This window comes from Gorilla gorilla, chromosome 1 (assembly GCF_029281585.2).
Source record: "Gorilla gorilla gorilla isolate KB3781 chromosome 1, NHGRI_mGorGor1-v2.1_pri, whole genome shotgun sequence".
NCBI classification, from domain to species: domain Eukaryota; kingdom Metazoa; phylum Chordata; class Mammalia; order Primates; family Hominidae; genus Gorilla; species Gorilla gorilla.
Window position 1 is genome coordinate 193,823,309 of NC_073224.2, and position 23,321 is coordinate 193,846,629.

Sequence of the window (23,321 nt, forward strand, 5' to 3'; positions counted from 1 at the left end):
CTAATTTTTGTATTTTTAGTAGAGACGGGGTTTCACCATGTTGGCCAGGTTGGTCTCGAACTTGACCTCGTGATCTGCCCACCTCAGCCTCCCAAAGTTCTGGGATTACAGGTGTGAGCCACCGTGCCCAGCTGATGAGCTGTTTTTTAAACAATTCAGTATTACACCAGCTGGGATGATTACTGATCTCTCCATTCCTTTGGAGTGACTCTCCCATCAGGGGACAGGTTCCATTCTATTCCAATTTGAGTTGCTACATATGTCCATACAGCAATAGAGAAAGTGGCTCCACTAGCTAATACAGCATTACTGTATTTGTCATGAAAATCAGGTGTACGTTTCTGGTGGCTCTGCCTTGCGATTGTTTGCAGAATGCTTTGAACTTGGAGATGACTTAGTGTTTTTTGTTTGTTTGTTTGTTTTCGATGGAGTCTTACTCTGTCACCCAGGCTGGAGTGCAGTGGCGCAATCTTGGCTCACTGCAACCTCCACATCCCGGGTTCAAGTTCCCTGCCTTAGTTTCCTGAGTAGCTGGGATTACAGGTGCTTGCCACCATGCCCAGCTAATTTTTTTGTAATTTTTAGTAGAGACAGGGTTTCTCCATGTTGGTCAGGCTGGTCTCGAACTCCTGACCTCAAATGATCCACCTGCCTCAGCCTTCCAAAGTGCTGGGATTACAGGTGTGCGCCACTGTGCCTGGCCATTAGTGCATTTTCGACCAAGGGAAACATTGTGAAGGTGAAGATAGAACTGTAGTAATGCAACTGCTGCTTTGGTGCAAATTCTCATGATTGTAATCTGTCTCGTTTGTAGATGTTTCATTTAATGGATTATGGCTTCAAATGGGTATTTGATACTTTCTGATAGGATTTACCTGGTAACTACACAGAATTAAATATTAGACAATTTAGTGAGCTATGAAAAGATAGCTTTAATGGGGAAAGCACTTTTTAAAAATAACTAAGCAAATCTTACCAAAACTGACTTGAAAAGAAATTGAAAATCTTTATAATTTTGTAACCATAAAAGAAATTTAATTAGTGATTTAAAAAATCTACCAGAACAATTGTAGGCCCGTACGATTTCCTTTTTTTTATCATTGCAGTTTTAAAAAACTTCATGTCCAGGCATGGTGGCTCACGCCTGTAATCTCAACACTTTAGAAGTCCGAGGCGAGTGGATCACCTGAGGTCAGGAGTTTGAGACCAATCTGGCCAACATAGTGAAACTCCGCCTCTACTAAAAATACAAAAAAAACTAGCCAGGCGTGGTGGTGCATCCTGTAATCCCAGCTATGCAGGAGGCTGAGGCAGGAGAATTGCTTGAACCCGGGGAGCAGAGGTTGCAGTGAGCTGAGATCACGTCACTTCACCCCAGCTTGGGCAAAAGAGTGAGACTCCATCTCAAAAAAAACAAACAAAAAAAGACCTTCACATAATATAAAATATACCATCATGGCCGGGCGTGGTGGTTCATGCCTGTAATCCCAGCACTTTGGGAGGCCGAGGCAGGTGGATCACGAGGTCAGGAGTTTGAGACCAGCCTGGCCAACATGGTGAAACCCCGTCTCTACTAAAAATACAAAAAATTAGCTGGGCGTGGTGGCAGGCACCTGTAATCCCAGCTACTTGGGAGGCTGAGGCAGGAGAATCACTTGAACCTGGGAGGTGGAGGTTGCAGTGAGCCGAGATCGTGCCATTGCACTTAAGCCTGGACAACAGTGCAAGACTCTGTCTGTAAATAAGTAAATAAATAAATAATACCATCATAAACTTTTTTTGAGGCGGAGTCTCGCTCTTGTTGCCCAGGCTAGAGTGCAGTAGCACGGTCTCGGCTCATGCAACCTCCACCTCCCGGGTTCAAGCAATTCTCGTGCCTCAGCCTCCTGAGTAGCTGGGATTACAGGCACCTGCCACCGTGCCTGGCCAATTTTTTGTATTTTAGTAAAGATGGGGTTTCACCATGTTTCCCAGGCTGGTCTCCAACTCCGGAGCTCAGGCAGTCTGCCTTCACAAAGTGCTAGGATTACAGGTGTGAGCCACCGTGCCTGGCCCATCATAACCATTTTCAAGTGTATTGTTAAGTGATACTAAGCATATTAACATTGTTTTGAAGCAGATCTCCAGATTTCATCTTGCAAATCTGAAACTCTGTACCCATTAAACAGTGACTCGTCTTTTCCCCTATCACGCAACCCCTGGTAACCAACCTTTACTTTGTTTCTATGATTTTGTCTACTTCAGTTACCTCGTATAAGTAAGTGGGATCATGCAATATTTGTCTTTGGCTTATTTCACTCAGTATAATGTCTTCAAGTTTCAGTTATATTGTAGCATATGAAAGGATTTTCTTCCTTTTTAAGGCTGAATAATATTCCCTTTATGTATATACCACATTTTGTTTATCCATTAATCTGTTGATAGACTTTGGGTTGCTTCCACCTCTTAGCTATTGTGAATAGTGCTACTGTGAACATGGGTCTGCTAGTATAATGTCTCTTTGAGACTCTGCTTTCAGTTTTTTTTTTTTTGTTTTTTTTTTTTTTAGATATATACCCAGAATAAGAAGGATTGCTGGATCATATGGTATTTTAAAAAATTTTTTTGAGGAACCTCCATACTGTTTTCCATAGCAGTTGCACCATTTTACAATCTCACCAACAGTGCTCAAGGGTTCCAGTTACTCCACTTCCTTACCAACACTTGTTCTCTTCTTTTCTTTCTTTTTTCTTTTAGTAGCCATCTTAATCCGGCCCATATAGATTTATAAATGAGTTCTACCAAACACTTATAGACAATCATAATTTCATATAAATTCTTCCTGAATCAAGAAAAAGAAGAAACATTCTAGTATTTAATGGGTTATTCTAAGATAAATACTGTATAAAAAGCTAAAGATAATTTGCTGATATATATGAAATAAGGTTGTTGGATCCAAGACCACTATACAGTTGGATTCCTTTATACAAGTAGCAGATAACAAATGTAATTTTTAAAAAGCTTTATTGAGATATAATTCACATACCATACAAATCACCAATTTTAAGTATACAGTTCAATGTTTTGATACATTACATTGTTAATTTTTTAAAGTTATAAAATATGAATGACAAAATTTTTCATTTTAACTGTTTCAAGTGTACAATTCAGTGGCATTAATTACATTTACAGTGTTGTGCAGCTATATTCATCTTCCATATAGAAACTCTATAACCATTAAGCAATAACTCCCTCATTCTCCCTTCACTTTCAGCACCTGGTAAATTCTGTTCAACTTCCTGTATGAATTTGCCTATTCTAGATATTTCATGTAAATTGAATCATACAATATTTGTCCTTTTGTGTCTTCTTATTTCATTTTGCATAATGTTGGTGTTCATCCATATTGCAGCATGTATCAGAACGTTACTCATTTTTATGGCTGAATAATACCGCATTGTACATATAGACCACATTTTGTTTATTCAGTCATCTGTTGGTGGACACTTGGGTTTTTTTTGTGTTGTTGTTTGTTTGCTTCTTTGAAACAGAGTCTTGCTGTGTTGCAAGGCTGGAGTGCAGTGGCGTGGTCTCGGCTCACTGCAACCTCCGCCTCCAGGTTCAAGCGATTCTCCTGCCTCAGCCTCCCTCAGCCTCCCGAGTAGCTGTGACTACAGGCGCATGCCACCACACCCAGTTAATTTTTTTGTATTTTTAGTAGAGACGGGGTTTCACCATGTTGGCGAGGATGGTCTCCATCTCTTGACCTTGTGATCCGCCCACCTCAGCCTCCCAAAGTGCTGGGATTACAGGCGTGAGCCACCACGCCCAGCCCACTTGGGATGTTTTTACAAATTTTTTTTTTTTTTTTTTTTGAGACGGAGTCTCGCTTTGTTTCCCAGGCTGGAGTGCAGTGGTGTGATCTCAGCTTGCTGCAACCTCTGCCTTCTGGGTTCAGGCGATTCTCATGCCTCAGCCACCCGAGTAGCTGCGATTACAGATGTGCCACCACACCCAGCTAATTTTTGTATTTTTAGTAGAGACAGTGTTTCGCCATGTTGACTAGGCTAGTCTTGAACTCCTAGCCTACCTCAGCCTCCCAAAGTGCTAGGATTACATGCATGAGCCACAGTTCCTGGCCTATAAAATATATTTTTAAAAAGATACTCATTATAGCAGCAACAGCTACAATGACAACAATTGAAAGGTACCAGTGAACAAAATCAGCAAAAGATGCACACGACTTTTTATGTTGAAAATTATACAATTTCCATTAAAAGACATGAGAAGAGATCTAATTGGGATACCATATTAACTGATAGGAAGACCCAGTGACATAAACACGTCAATTTTTTCCAAATTAATTTATAAGTTCAATACACTTCTGTTTAATATAATGACAGGGTATTTCATATAACTTGACAAGCTCTAAAACGTATATAGGAGAGTAAACTGCCAAGAAAAATTAGGAAGGAGCACTTAGTCTTTCACATAGCATTATTTATAAAGCCATATTATTAATATTTAAGGCAATGTGGTATTGGCACAGGATAGACCAACCTCTGGGAAGAATAAAGAGCCCAGAAATAGAACCCCTGAATATAAAGAAACTTAATACATGACAGTGAGCATTGAAGATGAGTAAGGAGATGATGGACTGACTAAACAGTAAATGATAATGGAACAATTGGTTATTTATATGGAAAATAAAATGAGATTTCTACTTACCATATTAAAAAATGTATGTGATGATTAAAGATGTTAATGTGAAAAGTTAAACTTTTAGAAAAAAGTGGGAGAATGTTTTTATGATACTAGGGCAGGGAAGGTAGAAAGGATTTCTTCAACAAGACTTGAAATTTGAACTGTAAAAGAAAAAGATTGATAAATATGTCTAGATTAAAATAAAAAATGTACAGTTATTGAAATTTAGCATGAGATAGATAACCCATCTGGGAGAAAATATTTGCAGAAAAAATAACTAAAAAGGATTAATAATCAGGATATATGAAGAATATTTTACCAACCAGTAATAATAATAAGACAGTAGATTGGAAATTCATAGAAGATGAAATGCAGATGTCCTGCAGACATGAAAAGGTGTTCAATTTCTTTAGTAGCCATGGAAATGCAAATTAAAACTTCAGTGGAATAATATTTTACACTCACCATTTTGGTGAGGATGTAGAATAAGGAAAACTCTCTTATACTTATGTGGACAGTGGAGTATCAACTAGAACCTCATTGTAGAGAGCAACTTAGCAATATCTAGTAAAGTGTATACCCTAGGGAAACTCTAGAAGATGGACAAGAGTTTATACCTGGGACAAGTACCGTTAAGTTCATAGCAACATTGTTTGTAAAAGCAGAAAACTACAAGCAGCTGAAATGTCCATCATTAAGAAAATGAAGAAATTATAGAATATTCATGTAATGGTAGAGAACGGTGAGAAAATAAAAATACCTACTTGTATCAACATAAATTAATCTAAAGATGTAATGCAGAATGAAATGCTGTGGAAAGATTCCTCCTGTATAAAGTTCATAAAGATACAAAATATGTTAGGAGATGGAACCCCTGGGGAAAAATAAGGGAATTTGGGAGGGGTAAAAAGCAGTGGTGGAGGAAGAAAAATCTAAGGGAAAACCAACCTTGCATTCCAAGGAGTCTAAAAAGGAGCAGCCAGAGATTAGAACCAGGTAGTTTTTCTGTCATATAAAAAATTGTACTAGGTTGAAGTAAGTCCTGAATTGAAACATCTAATTCTCTCTGATTGATCTTTGTGTATGTATTTTTGTGTTTTATTACAACTTAAAAAGATCTGATAAAATTCTGTTTTAAATTAGGTAGAATTTTGAAAGTACCTTTGACTACTTTTTCTGTTATGATATAATTCACATGCCATATATCCACCTTTTAAAAGTGTTTTTAACCACGTCAGTGGTTTTTAATATAGTCACATAGTTGTGCAACTATTACAGCTATCTTATTCCAGAACATTCTTATCACCCCAAAAGAAGTCCTGTAACCATCAAGAGTCACTCTAGGCTGGGGCGGGGGGTGGCTCATGCCCATAATCCCAGCTCTGGGAGACTGAGGTGGGAGGATCAATTGAAGCCAGGAGTTCAAGACCAGCTTGGGCAATTTAGCGAGACCCTGTCTCTACAAAAATAAAAAAAAAAATTAGCTAAGCATGGTGTCATGTGCCTGTAGTCCCAGTTACTTGGAAGGCCAATGTGGGAGGATCGCTTGAACTCAGTAGTTTGAGGTTGTCAGCTATGATAGTGCCACTGCACTCCAGCCTGGGTGGGTAAGTAAGATCCTGTCTCAAAAAAAGGAAAAGTCACTCCCCATTCTTCTTAGCCCTAGTCTGTGGCAACTATTAATCTACTTTCTGTCTCTGTAAGTTCGCCTATTATGGACATTTCATGTAAATGGAATGACATGGTATATGGCCTTTTGTGTTTGACTTCTTTCACTTAGCATAATGTTTTCAAGGTTTATCCAATTGTGGTATGTATCATTACTTCATTCCTTTTTATGGCTAAACAATATTCCACTCTGTGGATATTTGTTTTTCCATTCACCAGTTAATGGATATTTGGGTTGTTTCCACCTTTAGCTCTTTTGAATAATGCTGCCATGAACATTCATTGCAAGTTTTTATGTGAACTTAGTTTTCAGTTCTGTTGCGTATACACGTAGGAGTAGAATTACTGGGTCATATTTTACTTTCCTGACAGCAGTGTGTTATGGTTTCACTTTTTCCACATTGTCACCAAGACTTGTTCGTTATGTATCTTTTTGATTATAGCTATCCTAGTGGATGTGAGGTAGTATGTCACTGTGGTTTCGATTTGCATTTTCCTAATGACTAATGATGCTGAGTATCTTTTTCATGTGCTTGTTGGAATGGGATTTTTTTTAAATTTCATTTTTGGATTGTTCATTGCTAGTGTGTAGAAATACTCTTGATTTTTGCATATTCCTTGTATTCTGCAACCTTGTTGAACTCTTTTATTAGCTTTAGTAGTTTTTTGAGTATTTCTTATGATTGAGTATGCAAATAGAGATCGTCATTTTCCTTTTCTCTCCGGATGCTTTTTATTTATTTTACTTCCCTAATAGCCCTGGCTAGAATCTTTTTTTTTTTTTTTTTTTTGAGATGGAGTTTCCCTCTTGTTGCCCTGGCTGGAGTGCAATGGTGTGATCTCGGCTCACTGCAACCTCCCCCTCCTGGGTTCAAGTGATTCTCCTGCCTCAGCCTCCTGAGTAGCTGGGATTACAGGCGCCCACCACCACACCTGGCTGATTTTTTGTATTTTTAGTAAAGATGGGGTTTCACCATGTTGGCCAGGCTGTTCTTGAACTCCTGACCTCAGGTGATCCACCCGCCTCGGCCTCCCAAAGTGCTGGGATTACAGGTATGAGCCACCACGCCCAGCCCCTGGCTAGAATCTTAACTATAGTGTTGAATAGACGTGGTGAGAGCAGACATCCTTATGCTGTTTTTGATTGTAGGGGAAAGCATTCAGTTTGTCATCATGAATTATGATGCTAGATGTGGGTTTTCTGTAGATACTCTTTATCAGGTGAGGAAATTCCCTTTAATCTAGTTTTTGAGTATTTTTATCATGAGTAGGTGTTTAATTTTTGAATTATTATTTTTTTGTGGAGGCAGGGTTTCACAATGTTGACCAGGCTGGTCTTGAACTCTTGGCCTCAAGGTGTCCTCTCGCCATGGCCTCCCAAAGTGCTAGGATTATAGATGTGAGCTACTGCACCTGGTAGGGTGTTTAATTTTGTCACATGATTTTTCTGCATCTGTTGAGATGATTATGCTGGTCTTTGTCCTTTATTCTGTTAATACAGTGTGTTACCTTGATTGATTTTTGTTTGTTGAGCCAATCTTGCATTCCTGGAAACAAATCTCGCTTGGTCATGATATATAATCCTATTTATATGTTGCTGGAGTTGGTTTGCTAGTATTTTGTTGAGGATTTTTTTGTCCGTGTTCATAAAGGATATTGGCCTGTAGTTTTTTCCTCCTGTTTTTTTTTTTTTTTTTTTTCTTTTTCTGGTTTTGGTATCGGGAAGACTGGCCTCACAGAATGAGTTGAGAAGTTCCCTGAATACTTATCTGATCTTAGTTTTCTTCAGTTTTGTTATTGACTTCCTCTTCTTCTTTTCTTTTTTTTAAGACAGAGTCTCGCTCTGTTGCCCAGGATGGAGTGCAGTGACATGATCTGTGCTCACTGCAACCTCCACCTCACAGGTTCAAGCAATCCTCCCACCTCAGCCTTCCAAGTAGCTGGGATTTCACCATGTTGGCCAGGCTGCTCTCTAACTGTTGACCTCAGGTGATCGGCCTGCCCGTCTCCCTAAGTGTTGGGATTACAGACGTAAGCCACTGCACCTGGCAAGTTTTATTACTGCCTTCTAAAAATATATTAATGCTGTTCTTTTGTTCCAGTTATTCTTTTTAAGAACACACAGAAATACTTTGTTAGATTCTAATTTAATTTAGCTTACCTGTGAGGAATGACTTGTGGCACCCAGCAGAATATTATGAAATTTCTGGTATTCCAGTGAAATCTGCCTAGTATACTGTCTTTCAGATGGCTGAATATAAAAGTCCATAAAAATTAGAGATGAGAGAGACTATGGTGATATAATCAACCATTTTACAGATAAATGGACCAGATTGTCCAGAGTTACACTGCTAGGTTACCTGGCTGAGCCAGGAGATTTTACTTTGGTAGTTTTTACTCACCAATGGTTAGTAGTGTGTGAAAAGGATAGGTTTTTTTAAAAAAAGGTTTAATTTCATCTGTGTGTTTGTGAACAATGCTAAGAAACAAATACAGTATTTATTTGAATGACGTAAGTGTATATGCGTGCCCATTCTATACTCCAGCTGGAGAAGCCCTAGAACATATAATTAATCCATTGTGTCGGGCACGGTGGCTCACGCCTGTAATCCCAGCGCTTTAGGAGGCCGAGGCAGGAGGATCATTTGAGTCTGGGAGTTCAAGACCATCCTGGGTAACACAGTGAGACCCTGTCTCCATAAAAATAAAAAATATACATATAATTCATTGCTATCAGGAGGAAATTTATTATTAATATCAACAGCATTTTGGGAAGTCTTCAAAGCAATTAACTTTTAACTGAAGAAACTATTTACCCAAATTATATCATATGAGTGGGTGGTATCAAAATGAATTGAAATCTTGAAGAAACTGTCTCCAACTTGGAAAGAGGTATAGAGGGAGAATCACATTAATGTATCAATCTAATATATCAACCCAAATGTGTCAACCTTTAACTTTTAATTAATTGTTTTCCCTTCTAATTGTTTTTTTCGTTCTACTTTTAAGTTCAGGGGTACATGTGCAGGATGTGCACGTTTGTTACATAGGTAAACATGTGCCATGGTGATTTGCTACACAGATCATCCCATCACCTAGGTATTAAGCCCAGCATCCATTAGCTATTCCTCCTGATGCTCTCTCTCCCCCTGCCACCCCGCGACAGGCCCCAGAGTGTGTTGTTCCCTGCCATGTGTCCATGCGTTCTCATCATTTAGTTCCCACTTATAAGTGAGGATAAGCAGTGTTTGGTTTTCTGTTCCTGCGATCCTCCTGCCTTGGCCTCTCAAAGTTAGTTTGCTGAGGATAATGGCTTCCAACTCCATCCATGTCCCTGCAAAGGACATTATCTTGTTCCTTTTTATGGCTGCATAGTATTCCATGCTGTATATATACCACATTTTCTTTATCCAGTCTATCATTGATGGGCATTTAGGTTGATTTTGTGCCTTTGCTATTGTGAATAGTGCTGCAATGAACATACACATACATGTATCTTAATAATAGGATGATTTATATTCTTTTTGGTATATACCCAGTAGTGAGATTACTGGGTCAAATAGTATTTCTGCCTTTAGGTCTTTGAGGAATCGCCACACTCTAGTTGTTGAAGTAATTGTTTATTTTGATTGTGAAACAGTTTTTAAAAAATGTATTTTCAGAGAGAAATAGTAGTATAATTTTATGAAAATATCATATGTGTCTCCAAAGATAAAATCATCGTTCAATTTTGCTGAGCCAAGAAACTCAACTAAAACTACCTGCTGGAAATGGCACAGTTTTCTATCTCAACGTCAATAACATACGATCCAACTTCTATGTTGTGATTGGCTGTTGTACCATTTTCATTCAGAGATTAGTTTTGCCAACAGTGTCTGATTTGGGATTGGGATTTAGCTCACAAAGTAATTGGTTGTTGGGGTAGAGGAAGGGGTTAGTGTTACTAATGAGCACACTACAGAGAAATCATTCCACTGGGGAAGAATAGCATTTGTCCATGCATGAGCAAAGTTGTTCTGTAATTCAATGCTGGATGCCAAATAGTCAGTGAAGTTTGGGTTTGGATGTGGCAGCTCACTGATGCTGGGGGGAAATTTTGTTTAATCATTGTCTTTTAAAATGAACTTGGTAAAAGCTGTCAGTTTTTTCTCTTTTAGAAAGATGAAATGTTTTTTGTCTTTTTTCTCTTTTCCTGTTTCCATAATTTTATTTTTAGGCTTTCAAAAAGCTGAAGATTTAATTAAAATAAATGTTTTCCCCTTGGTTAGCTTGATTAGTCTTTTTTTCCTAAGCATTATTCTGCATCTAAGATTATATCCTAACATCCAAGATAGTTCTAATTCGCTTCATTTTTTGTTCCTCTAAAATAAAATAGATTTGTGAATTTTAGGAAGTATATATTATCAAATTATTTTGTTTTATTTTGTATTTTGAACCTTTTATAATATCTAGTTATCACAAATAGATATCTTTGGGATTTTTTTCTTGTTTCTTGGTTCTTTACCAGATAGTCAGAATTTATTATCTGATGGAATATTTTAGGTTTGTTTTGTGTCTTTGATAACATCATTCATCTTCGACACTTTTTTTTTTTGAGACAGGGTCTCACTCTGTTGCCCAGTCTGGAGTGCAGTGGTGCAATCTTGGCTCACTGTAGCCTCGACATCCTGGGCTCAGGTGATCCTCCCACCTCAGCCTCCTAAACAGCTGGGACTACAGGCACACACCACCATATCTGGCTGATTGCTGTATTTTTTGTAGAGACAGTTTCTCCATATGTTGCCTAGGATTTTTTTTTTTTTTTTTTTTTTGAGACGGAGTCTCACTCTGTCACCCAGACTGGAGTGCAGTGGCATTATCTTGGCTCACTGCAAACTCTGCCTCCTGGGTTCAAGCGATTCTCCTGTCTCAGCCTCCCAAGTAGCTGGGATTACAGGCACCTGCCACCGCGCATGGCTAATTTGCCTAGGCTGGTCTTAAACTCCTGGACTCGTGATCTGCCCGCCTAGGCCTCCCAAAGTGCTAGGATTACATGCATGAGCCACCACACTTGGCTGACAACATTTAACATAATAATTTATGTTCTTAGTATTTAAATGCCCTCAATAGTATATAGCAAAGATTTATGTGACTGAAACATTTTTCTTAAACTGAGCATTTTCATGTCAAAGATATTTGTAGAAGATCGCATTTACTATTTGGAAGGTAAATATTAAGAATTTTTTAGAAAGCAAATGTGAGAAGTTGACAGAGAAGGAGAAATTAGGGGGCATTGCAAATCCCTTACAGTATTTCTTTTCAGTAGATTGACCAAAATGAGTAACTAAATATAGCTTAAATGAGTTAACTGCAAACCAGAAACATGAATTAGTAATAGTGTCTTTATTTCTTCCTAATGAAACTTAAAGGCAAATTCTGATCTACTAGTTTATGATCTCTAGTATACTAAACTACCAGTACCAGCTAATTAAGCTGGAAGTACTGGGGACTTTTTCCTAACACAAGAATAATACTTTTATGTTTGCCGTTTTTGGTTCTACATATGTTACTTAGGGCTGGTTCAGGGAGGTAGAATATAATTTTGAAGTAGCTTATAGTGAAGAATGGGAGAGAGGTAAATTTAGGGTAAGATTTTTGGATTTTTTTGAGGGTCCACTTATGGTTGGAGACCATTACTAGTGAAACCAATTGAAGATTATGTAACTTTTTTCCTCTTTATTAGCCTAGAGAGAGAGCAGTAAAAGCATGAAAATGGATTGAGCTATAGTCGGGGTCTTGCCAGACAGGTACAGTGGGAGGATAAGAGAGCAAAAGAGATGATAGTATTAGTTGAGAGAGAGAGAGAATGAAGACCAGTATGGGATAGAAAGAAAGTACTAAGTTTGAGGAATTAGAGGTCTTACTGAGGTGAAAGAACAGTGGTAGTATTGCTGTAAATTGGAGGTCTCATTGAGGTGAAAGAACTGGGATTATTGGAGTAAGTGGTAAAGATGTAGAGAGAGGGCCAAGCGCGGTGGCTCACTCCTGTAATCCCAGCACTTTGAGAGGCCGAGGCAGGCGGATCACGAGTTCAGGAGATGGAGACCAGCCTGGCTAACATGATGAAACCCCTTCTCTACTAAAAATACAAAAAATTAGCCGGGCGTGGTGGCACGTGCCTGTAGTACCAGCTACTCGGGAGGCTGAGGCAGGAGAATCGCTTGAATCTGGGAGGTGGAGGTTGCAGTGAGTCGAGATAGCACCACTGCACTCCAGCCTGGGCGACAGAGTGAGACTCCGTCTCAAAAACAAAACAAAACGAAACAAAACAAAAAACAGAAGTCAAGGAGTACGTTTGTGAGGTTAGGAATGTGATTCTTATTCTAGTTTTATATCAGAATTACCAATTGCCTTTTTTAAAAAAACATAGTTGCCCAGGTCTCATTCTGGATCAATGGAATCAGAATCTGTAGGGAGTTGGGCTAAGGCGCCTTCATTTAAGATGTTATACAGCTGATTAAAAAATACTTCAAAATTTGCATACAGTAAAGTTTATACTCTTTGGTGTACAGTTCTTTGAGTTTTGACAAATGCATAGTGGTGCCCTTTATCAGGATAGGGTGGATAGGACAGGTGAGGAAATATGGTGGGCCCGCTGTATTCACAGATTCTGCATTCTCGGATTGAAATAACAAACAACTGTGGATTAGAAATATTCAGGGTGTGTGTGAAAAAAACCAATAAAAATAACAATACAACAACAAAAATAATACAAATAAAAATATAGTATAACAATTATTTACATAGCCTTTACATTGTATTAGATACAAGTAATCTAGAGATGACTTAAAGTATATGGGAGGATGTGCATAAGCTATATGCAAATATTACGTCATTTTATAAAATGGACTTGAACATCCTTGGATTTTGGTATCTGCAGGGGTCCTGGAAGCAATCCTATGAGGATACTGAGGGATGATAATATATATTTGGTTTTGAATACCCTCAGATTTGCTTGTTGCACTAAAGCTACAGCCATAGAATTCAGAAGAGTGGAGATTATTACAATGAATTAATATTTTCTCTATCATTTCCTTAAGTCTAGATCTGGAATTGACATTTTTTCTGTAAAGAGCCATATAGTAAATACTTTAGGCTTTGCAGGCCACAAATGGTCTCTTTCACATTCTGTGTGTGTGTGTGTGTGTGTGTGTGTGTGTGTGTGTGTGTTTATAACCATTTAAAAATGTAAAAATGGGCCAGGCATGGTGGCTCATACCTGTAATCCCAGCACTTTGGGAGGCCGAGGCAGGTGGATCACCTCAGGTCAGGAGTTCAAGACCAGCCTGGCCAACATGGGGAAACCCCGTCTTTACTACAAATACAAAAATTAGCTGGGTGTGATAGCACGTGCCTATAGTCCCAGCTCCCTGGGAGGCTGAGACAGGAGAATTGCTTGAATCCGGGAGGTGGAGGTTGCAGTGAGCCGAGATTGCACCATTGCACTCCAGTCTGGGTAACAGAGTGAGACTCTGTCTCAAAAAAAAAAAAAGTAAAAACGCTGGTCACAGTGGTGCACACGCCTTTAGTTCCACAGCTACTCAGGAGGGTGAGGCGAGAAGATGACTTGAACCCAGGAGTTTGAGACCAGCCTGGGCAACGTAGTGAGACCCTCGTCTCAAAATAATAAAAAAAGTAAAAACTATTTTTTGCACCTTGGAAAACAGGCAGAGGGCCGTAGTTTGCTAACCCCAGGCAGATCATCAATACCACAATAAATCAAGCTCTGATTTGTAGTATTTGCTGATTTCCAAAGTATAAATACTCCCACTGTGGCTGATTTCAGTCTACTGGTGTGACTGACATACCAAATGCAGAATTTGAAAGAAATCCTCAGTAGCACACAGTATTTCCATTATATAAATACAATAGATTTTTCTTAAAAGCATAGTTAAATACAGTATTAATGAAGCAATGAGTTTTGAGTATTTTTTAACTTTATTTTTAATATAATTTAATTGTGAACTTACATGATTTAATATTTAATAATGACTGTGTGGAGGCTGGGCATGGTGGCTCACGCCTGTAATCCCAATACTTTGGGAGGCCAAGGCAGGTGGATCACGAGGTCAGGAGTTTGAGACCAGCCTGGCCAGTATGGTGAAACCCCCATCTCTACTAAAAATACAAAAAAAACTAGCCGGGCATGGTGGCACACACCTGTAGTTCCAGCTACCCGGGAGGCCGAGGGAGGAGAATCGCCTGAACCTAGGAGGTGGAGGTTGCAGTGAGCCAAGATTGCGCCACTGCACTCCATCCTGAGCAATAGAGGGAGACTCTGTCTCAAAAAAAAAAAAAAAAAAAAAAAAAAAAAAAGACTACATAGAACAGCAGTTTGCAAAATTCCTGAAAATACAACAATCAGCTCTCACTAGCCTATACAAGTTGAATTCAACATAGCATGAAACTTAAGGTTCAGAGAGGTGAGATAATTTACCAAATCTAGTTTAAGTGGTGGAATCAGAATAAACTCTAGGTTTCTTTTGATTTTTATCTTAAAACAATATGGGTTTATAGTTTAAAAAGTCAAAAAGTACTACAAGGTTTATAGTACAAAATCATCAGTTGCCTGTCCTACCCTCTCTTCTGCCACTTTCTAGCCCCTAGGGGCAACACTTAACTCTTCCGGCCTTTTCTTCTGGTGTTTTACCTCCCTATTTTTTGTAGTATGGTAATACTGCTATTTATAATTTTTCAGTTTTTGATGTTATTTATTCCTTCTAAGGAAGATAGTGATTTACTTCTCTTATGCCATACACTCTTTCCTTCTATGCATTTTTCCAGTGTATTTATATCACAATTATAACTTTCTTAAATTATCTTCCAATATTTACACTATTATTACTGTACAGTGTTCACAGCTAAGCCATTAGTATACTATAATTGCATCCTTTCTTTTTTTTTTTTTTTGAGATGGAGTCTCACTCTGTTGCCTAGGCTGGAGTGCAGTGGCGTGATCTCAGCTCACTGCAACCTCTGCCTCCCGGGTTCAAGCAATTCTCCGGTCTCAGCCTCCCGAGTAGCTGGAACTACAGGCACACACCACCACACTTGGCTAATTTTTTACATTTTTAGTAGAGATGGGGTTTCACCATATTGGCCAGGCTGGTCTCGAACTCCTGACCTCGTGATCTGCCCGCCTCAGCCTCCCAAAGTGCTGGGATTACAGGCGTGAGCCACCACACCTGGCCGCATTTCCTTTCTTTATATAAATTTAAAGACAGAATTTTATGGTTCTGACAGAGCCATATAACAGAACCATAAAATTCATCACAGTATGGTTAAACATCAAATAATTTACCATTTCCATTCTTTTCTTAAACATACCCTCTAAACTGCCCTTCATCCTCCTGTTTGAATTCTAACTTGTTTTCAGCTGTCATTCTAGTACTGCATTCAGCATTATGCTGGGCATTGCCATTGCTTCTTTCTTGTGTTGGCATCCATTTTCCTGCATTTTACACCACCTGGTTTCCTAGTTTATTTCTTCATTTTGGTGGAGCACATCATTCAGGAGCTTCCTAAGAAACGATGCTGAGAGATGAGTTGGTTGAGATCTTGTATATCTGAAAATATCTATTCTACCATCATATGTAATTGATAATTTGGCAGGATATATCATTCTACCTTGAAAAATCATTTTCCCTCAGATTTGGAAGGTTTATCTTCAGTGTTGCTAGTCTCCAGTGTTGTTGAGCAACCCAAAGACATTCTTTAGTCCTTTGTGACCTTTTTTTTTTTTTTTTTCCCTTGTGATAGATTTTAGGACCTTCTCTTTTCCCCCAGTGTTGTGAAATTCCACAGGGGTGTAGCTTGATGTGGATCTTTTTCATTCATTGTGTGGCATACTCTGTGGGCATTTTCATTCAGGAAATTGTGTCCTTCAGTTCTGAAAATTTTTTCTTATTTATTTTAATGTTTCTCTTCCTGCTTTCTGGAACTTCTATTAGTTTGATGCTGGATCTTCTGAGTTGATCCTCTGATTCTTTTATCTTTCCCCTATTTTTTCATTACTTTCTCTCTTTGTTCCACTTCCTGGGAGATTTCAGCTTTACCTGCCAGATTGTGAACAACTTAAAAATTTTTCTATCATAATTTTAATATATAAGGGCTCTTGTTCTTTGAATGTTACTTTAATATAGATCTTGTTTGTCTTTCATAGATGCAGTCTTTCCTTTTATATATCTGAGATATTATGCTGTCTTTGTGTGTCTGTGAAGTTTTTTTTCCCTTGAATTCTCTGGTTACTCCGAAGTTTCTTCTTGTTTTGGTCTCCTTTAATGTAATGGCTTTCCTCAAATGTCTGTTGTTTTTTTATTTTAAGTTGTGGTAAATATATGTAACATGTAATTTATCATTTTAACCATTTTATCTGTTTCTTTTAAAATATTTATTTATTTATTTTAGAGATGGGATCTTGCTCTGTTGCCCAGGCTGGTCTCAAACTCTTGGGCTCAAGCAATACTCCTGTCTTGGCCTCCCAGAATGTTGAGATCAGAGGCATGAGCCATCACACTCAGCTGTTTTTAACCATTTTAAAATGTTTAAGTTCTGTGGCATTAAGTACATTCATACTGTTGTGCAACCATCACCACCATCCACCTCCAGAACTTTTTCATTTTCCCCAGCTGAAACTCTATACCCATTAAATACTAACTTCTATTCCATCCTCCCCTCAGCCCTTGGCCAACAGCATTCTACTTTCTGTCTCTACGGATTTGACACTTTAGTAGCCTCATGTAGGAAGAATCATAATACTTGTCTTTTTGTGACTGGCTTATTTCACTTAGCATAATATTTTCAATGTTCATCCATTTTGAAGCTCCATGTGAGTGGGCAGGAACTTGGTAACTGGAGGCCTTCACTGAGAAGTGATAAGATGATGAATACCTGCCAGGTGCAGTGGCTCACACCTGTACTCCAGCACTTTGGGAGGCCAAGGCAGGAAGATCATTTGAGCCCAGGAATTCGAGACCACCCTTGGCAATATAGTGAGACCCTGTCTCTACCAAAAAAAAAAAAAAAAAAAAAAAAAGATGAATATGTTTTTCGTTGGGTAACCCTAGAATATCTGTATTTTTAGATGCTTTTTTAGGGTCCTGTCAGTTTCTGTGGAAAACATCTCCCAACTCCTGACTGGGGGTATATGCTTGACAGCTCATTGTTTAGGTAAACAGAGAGGGATAGGGGAATCTACCTGTTTGATAAACTTTTCTTTAGTTATGCCGTTTTCAATATAGGGCTCACCCCTATTCTCAGCAAGCTTGGTGTTCCCTGAGTCCAGAGCCTTTCTTTTTTCTTTTTTTTTTTTTTACATTCTAAAACACAGCACTGAGCATGCTGTATCTTTCTTTTTTTTATTATTATACTTTAAGTTCTAGGGTACATGTGCATAATGTGCAGTTTTGTTACATATGTATACATGTGCCATGTTGGTGTGCTGCACCCATCAACTCGTCATTTACATTAGGTATATCTCCTAATGCTATCCCTCCACCATTCCCCCACCACACGACAGGCCCCGGTGTGTGATGTTCCCCACCCTGTGTCCAAGTATTCTCATTGTTCAGTTCCCACCTATGAGTGAGAACATGCAGTGTTTGGTTTTTCTGTCCTTGCGATAGTTCGCTCAGAACGATGGTTTATGTCCTTTGTAGGGACATGGATGAAGAGTCCAGAGCCTTTCTGATTGTTTCTCTGGACTGGTGAGTTGACAGGCAGCCTTTATCTAGGGTGGAGGATGGGTAGTTGCCTGGTTGCTTGGGCAGGTAGGGAGGAGAACTAAGGACTTAACTGCTCTTTCTATTGATTGTCAGCCAACTCTTCTGTTTCTGGCCACATGACTCAATCCTCCCTTCAGAGATGCATTGTGTTTCCAGTTCCTGGCCTTTCCAGAGTACAGTGGTGTGAATCAGATTGCTTTTTTTTTCTTAGTCTCACTTTGTTGCCTAGGCTGGAGTGCAATGGCACAATCTCGGCTCACTGTAACCTCTGCCTCCCGGGGTGAAGCGATTCTCCTGCCTCAGCCTTCTGAGTAGCTGGGATTACAGGTGCCCGCCACCACTCTCAGCTAATTTTTGTATTTTTAGTAGAGACAGGGTTTCACCATGTTGGCCAGGCTGGTCTCAAACTCCTTACCTCAGGTGATCCACCTGCCTCGACCTCCCAAAGTGCAGGGATTACAAGTTGGAGTGCAGTGGCTATTCACATGTGCAATCATAGCACACTGTGGGTTCGAACTTCTGGCTTCAAGCAATCCTCCCATCTCAGCCTCCTGAGTAGCTGGGGGTATAGGTGCACACCACTGCACCTGGCACCATTTTTGTTGTTAAAACATATAAAGAAAACATATACAATATACATACATACCTACAGTGTTCTCTGCTGTTCCCCATCCCTATTGTATTCACTATTAACAGTTTGTGTATTCTTCATATGTTTCTGTGCACACATATCTATATGCACACATACACACACTTAAAACATCTATATATCTCTATGTTTCTTCATATAGCTACATATTAATTAAAACAGAATTGAAAATATCTTTCTGTATTGCTAATATTTTAAAACTTGTTAATATAGGCCAGGCGTGAGTGGCCCATGCATATAATCCCAGCACTTTGGGAGGCCAAGGCGGAAGGATTACTTGAGGCCAGGAGATCAAGACCAGCTTGGGCAACGTAATGAGACCCTGTCTCACAATTTTGAAAAAAACCCAAACTTGTAATATAGTTTCTAAAAATGGAAAGAGAAATATTTTTCATTGTCTACTAAATAGAAATAAAAGTGCTATATATTTTATGGATACTCATTTCAGAAGGTATTTGCTTAGGTGCACCTAACTTATCACTCAGCATTGCAGTGCTCACCTAATGCAAGAATTACTTTGTCAAGGAGTTGAAAAGATAACTAATGTATCCTAATCAGTTTTTCCCTCAAGATAGTCCTTTTGAACTACTTAAAAGCTTAATGATTTGGAATTATTTTACCTTTATTTATAATATCACAACCTGGAAGATAGATATAAATCTGCTTATCTTCATGCAATTAGGAGGTTATTAGGAGATAAATTTTTATTCACATTTGCCCAGTATATTCTACAATCTACATGGGAGGGTGGGGAGCAACTCTCAGAGAAGGTAAAACATTTAGATGGAGATTCAGTTTAGTTTGATAGAGCTACATTTGAGTGTACTCACAATTTTAGGAACAATGAATTATCTTGAAATTTATCCTTTTGGATTATAAAGTCCATATGTATGGAGACTATGTCTATCTAATCTAGTTCATTGTTATGTTCACAGCTTCTGGAACATGGGAGGTGTTCAATACATATTTGCCTATGTATGTGTGGAGTGATTATAGATAGTAGGAATGTAGAAATAGGCCAGTATTGCATTCAGTTCATATCTTATGATTGTGTTCTTTTAGCAACTTTATGTAGCAACTGCCTTTATAATAATTTCATTCTTCTTACATTTCTGTAGTTGAGAACAGCAAGATACAAGGAGGCAGCCCTCTGTAATAGATGTGAAATGGTCATTACATGTTTGTTGGTGGTAGAGCTATCTGTGAACTATCATTATCCATAAATAGCAGCTTCCTCATGCAGTCTGGTCAACTCAACTCATCTCAATATAGAGCTCCTCCAGTGAAGGGATGTAGAAAAGTCTCCATAACACCGTTTGAAGGTGATTAGAGTGTAACCCACCTGCTGATACAATGAAGCACATTGGTTCTTGAGCCCTGTTGGTCATGTACTCAAATCACTAAGGACTAGATTTGAGAAGCTTAGTGTTTGACCTTAAAGTTTCCCTTTTGCTGGGTTTCTGTTACAATTTGCTTTTTACCCCATTCTGATGAGTATTATAGTTAGGTGTTTCTATGTGTCATTCTCTCTGGATTTGTTCTTTTGAGTGCAGGGAACACCTTGTCTTTGTAACTTTTCATAGCTATAGTGCAGTGCTTTGTATAGCACAAGTTTACACTGTTAATCCTTGTGTTAAGTGGGTAAGTAGAAGAATTATAAATTTTGTTAAGTTATAGTTCAAACTGTAGCTACTTTTATAAGTCACATAAAATCCTTTTCAAACAAGATGGTTATTTAGCTACTTTGAAAAAAAGTATGGATTATAGCAAATCCACCCCCATCTAGTAATTTCAGAAGCCTGATATTTATTTATTTTAAAACAGCTTTATTGAGATATAATTCACATGCCATGCAGTTCACCCACATTGTATAACTCAGTGATTTTTAGTATCTTCACAGAGTTGTACAACCATCATGATAGCCAATTTTGGAATATTTTCGTTACCCTGAAAGAAATCCTTTATACATTAGCAGTCACTCCCTATTTCCCACTTTACTCCCCAGCCCTAGCCAACCATTGATTTACTTTCCGTCTCTATAGATTTGCCTATTCTGGACAATGGGATTATGTAATATTTGGCCTTTCATGACAGGCTTCTTTCACTCAGCAAAATGTTTTCAGATTCGTCCATGTTGTAACATATCAGTACCTCATTCCTTTCTATTGCTGAATAATCTATTGTATGGATATATACCTCATTTTATTTATCTATTCGTCTGTTGATAGATATTTGGGTTGTTTTCCATTTTTGGGCCATTATAAATAAAGCTACTATGAACATTCATGTGCAAGTTTTTGTGTAGATACATGTTTCTTTTTTCTTGGGTATATGTAAGAGTGAAATTGCTGGGCAACTCTGCATTTAACCTTTTGAGGAGGCTAGACTGTTTTCCAAGCAGCAGCATCATTTTACATTCCCACCAGCAGTCTATGAGTATTCCAATTTCTCCACATCCTCACCAACACTTGTTATTATCTGTCTTTTTTATTATAGTCATCCTAGTGGGTGTGAAGTGGTATTTCACTGTGGTTTTGATTTGCATTTCTCTGTTGGCTGATTATGTTCAGTATCTTTTCATGTGCTTATTGGCCACTTGTTTGTCTTTTGGAGAAATATATATTCAGATCCTTTCCCCATATTTAATTGGGTCATTTGTCTTTTATTGAATTGAAAGGATTCTTTTATGTATTTAGATACAAGTACAAAAATATATAGCTACATTTACAAATATTTACAAAAATATATTTTATCATTTCTACTTACAAAAACGTTCTCCCATCCTATAGGTTGTCTCTTCACTTTCTTGATGATGTCCTTTGAAGTACAGAAGTTTTTAATTTTGATGCAGTTAATCTATTTTTTCTTGTTTGTTATTTTCAGTGTCATATTTAAGAAACCATTACCTAATCTAAAGTCACAAAGATTTAAGCCTATTTTTTCTTGTAAGAATTTTATAGTTTTAGGTCTTGATATTTAGGTCTTTGATCAATTTTTAGTTAATTTTGGTGTGAGGCAGGGATCCAACTTCATTCTTTTTGCATGTGGATATCCGCTTGTTCCAGAACAATTTGTTAAAAAGACTATTCTTTCCCTCATTGAATTATTTTGACACCCATGTTGAAAATCAGTTGACTAAGGGACTTTATTTCTTTATTTGTGTATTTTTGAGACAAAATCTCACTCTGTCTCCAGGCTGGAGTGCAGTGGTGCAATCTCGGCTCACTGCAACCTCTGCCTCCCGGGTTCTAGCAATTCTCCTGCTTCAGCCTCCCGAGTAGCTGGGATTACAGGTGTGCACCACCACGCCCAGCTAATATTTGTATTTTTAGTAGAGATGGGGTTTAATCATGTTGGCCAGGCTGGTCTCGAACTCCTGACCTCGAACTCCTGACCTCAGCTGATCTGTCTGCCTCCACCTCTCAAAGTGCTGGGATTACAGGTGTGAGCCACCGTACCCGGCCAACTAAGGGACTTCTCTTTGGGGGGAAATATTCACATTGTTCTCCTTCCCCCCAAGATTGCTTACAATTTTTTGGTTAAATTAAGAAAAAAGAAACAATCTCAAAAAAGTTACAAGTACAGTTCAAAGAACATAATTTTTTTGAATCATTTGAGAGTAAGTTGTCAACGTGATGCCATATGATGACCATGTTGTGTGTATTTCCCACAAACAAGAACATTTTCCTACAGAAGCACAATATAACCATCAAAATCAGAAAACTAACACTGCTGTACTACTACTATGTCATACTCAGATCCCATTCAAGTTTTGCCCATTGTCCCAGTGTTGTCCTTAATAGCAAAAAAGATCCAGTCCAGAATTACACATTGCATTTAATTGTCAGGATTCTTTAGTCTTCTTCAATCTGAAACATTTCCTCAGTCTTTCCTTGACCCTCATGACCTGTACATTGTTGAAGATTACAGGTAAGTTATTTTGTAGAATACCCCTCAATCATGGTTTGTCTGATGTTTCTTTATGATTAGATTCAGTTTATACATATTTGGCAGGAAAGTCACAGAAGTGATGTTACATCCTTTTTAGTGCATTGTATTGGGGCCCACAGTTTTGCCATTATTTCTAATATTAACCTTGATTCTTGATTAAGGTGGTATTTGCCAGGCTTTTTCACTATTATTGTTTTTCCTTTTGCAATTAGGATTTTGTGGGACAGTATATTGAGATAACAGTAATCTTGGTCCTCATCAATCTTTGTTTCTTTTATTTATTTATTTATTTATTTATTTATATCTGCATGAACACATATATTCCTATTTTGTTTAATGAGTTATATTTCTTTACTATTATTATTTGTATTGATATGCCAGCTGTTCCAGATTTGGTCAGTGAGAGCCCCTTCCAGCTCGCTGTTTTGTTCTTTTAACATAGCCTCTCCCATTCTTTGAGCACTTCCTTCCTTTTTGGCACATGATGATGTTCAGGCTCATTTGGTACTTGCTCTATTCTGTCCCTGGAATCAGCCATTTCTTCAAAGAGCCCTGGTTCCTTTTAGTAGAGAATGGTATTAGAAAGCAAGGTCTAGGTGCTCAGTGTA

General features: G+C 38.3%; 1 protein-coding gene across 5 annotated transcripts in view; it reads left to right on the plus strand.

Moving 5' to 3' along the window:
• The window catches only part of PIK3R3 (phosphoinositide-3-kinase regulatory subunit 3), a 135,257-nt gene that overhangs the window by 70,296 nt on the left and 41,640 nt on the right, over positions 1 to 23,321 (plus strand). The gene's annotated exons all lie outside the window — the stretch shown is intronic.